Consider the following 1,872-nt stretch of genomic DNA (forward strand, 5'->3'; position numbering starts at 1 on the left):
GATAAAACATAATATTAATGCCTTGGGAAAAAACACAATGGACATTTATTCTAACTGGAAATCTAGAACGTGTCTCCCCCAACTCCGTTCACTAGGCGTACAGCTGCCTTCCAAAGTGTTTGTGACAGATGTCAGCTGGCATTGCCAGACGTCTGTTTTCTTTACATCTCTGCACAATCTAACAGTCTTTCTTTAATTATGCAATGATAGAGTAGTTCTCATTCCCACTGCATGTAGTCAGTACAGTCAGTCATATTTACATGCCATTATGCAGATTACAGACAAAGACAAGCTATACCACAAGAGCATAAAACCCAAAATTAACTGAGAGGGCCAAATTCTATTACCTACAAATACACAGTGGCTGCACCCATAACTTTTCACCAAAAATGTCACTTTTGCTGCCATCTCATGAATATACATTCTCCAAACTTCTCTTCTTCATTAATGATGTCACTAAAGTTTGCAATGACCAGGCTCATAATAGGAGCACATCTAGCTTCGAATCGGATGCTTATAAATTAAGCAACTTTTCAGAAGTTCATTAAGGAAACTGAAACTGAAACTGAACCTGAACGTACATGAAGCTGCCTTATACCAAATCCAACCATTGGTTCATCAAGGTCAATACTATTCACTCAGATGGGCAATGGCTCTCCAAGGTCTCAGGTAGAGATCATTCACATCACCTACTGCCTGGTCCTTTTAACTGGAAATGCCTGGGATTGAACCTGGGACCTTCTGCATACAAAGCAGATGCTCTTCCACTGAGCCACAATTCCTCCACAAAGGCAGATGCACAAATCAGCACTGCAGAGCTCACAAGAGCATTCCAGGCACAAGGACCCCTAAGACACGTAATTTACAGGATGCCCATCTATGGAATGCTTCTCTGCATCACTCCTCAGTGTGAGGAACAGTGGCCTACTGGAAGGTGGCATGGAGCAAGCAAGAGGATTTTAATGGCACTCTACTTTACGACTAATAAAACAGCCTACAATTTGTAAGAATTACTGAACTGTGTGGAGTAAAACAGGGGAGCAGAGGACCACAGTGTTGGTCCTACATACACAATAAAGCCCACGTGCTGATGAGCGATACCTCTGATGCATATATTCAATACTCAAGGGGTTCTGCTCTGGCAGAAGGTAAGTCCAAGATAAGTAAATTTCCTCACAGATTTGTAAGCAAATGAAAATACCATATATCAGCAGAGAGAGAGAAAAAAATTGAAAAGGACAGAAATGGTTAAGTATGGAAAGAGAACATCTGTTTCTCACAATCCTCAAACACTTAGGAAAATACTGCTCTGACCTGGGAAAATAATATTCCAAGGAACTTAACTAGTCCATCCAGCAATACCATCTGTGAAACAAGCCAATGAGAACAGCAAGCAAACCCAGGGTTTTTAAATCTATCAATATTTCATTCATTCATTCATTGAAGGAATTCAGGATATCCTTGCAATAGCTGTGTGAAATAGGTTACACTGAGAAAGGGTGACTGGTTTATGGTCACCAGTGAGGTTCATGGTAGAGTAGTAAGTTGAACACCAGATGTTGGTCCCTCATTCTAACCCCTATACCATACTGGCTCTCATTGTGGATTTCCCATTACTGATAACAGAACAGCTTCTGTTAACAGCTTTTTTACTTTCATTACCAACAACAGGACCCAGTTTCCTGATCACAGCCATAATTTGTAAGATTGTCAACTTATTTACAATGTCTGGTGATCTCCCACAGCTGCCTCCCACCACTGCACAAATGATCACAATGTTATTTCCAACTAAATCCCAGAAATGACATAACCCACTCTAGGATTTTGAGATTCATGAAATCCTAGAGCATTGATGGTGCCATTTCTGGATTT

The 1,872-nt window shown here is 40.7% G+C and overlaps 1 non-coding gene across 1 annotated transcript; it reads right to left on the reverse strand.

Moving 5' to 3' along the window:
- Window positions 1-710: 710 nt before the first annotated feature.
- TRNAT-UGU (transfer RNA threonine (anticodon UGU)) lies at window positions 711-782 on the reverse strand. Its single transcript has one exon. It is a non-coding gene; the product is annotated as a tRNA-Thr (tRNA).
- Between the last annotated feature and the right edge of the window lie 1,090 nt (window positions 783-1,872).

This window comes from Eublepharis macularius, chromosome 2, assembly GCF_028583425.1.
Source record: "Eublepharis macularius isolate TG4126 chromosome 2, MPM_Emac_v1.0, whole genome shotgun sequence".
Classification (NCBI taxonomy): domain Eukaryota; kingdom Metazoa; phylum Chordata; class Lepidosauria; order Squamata; family Eublepharidae; genus Eublepharis; species Eublepharis macularius.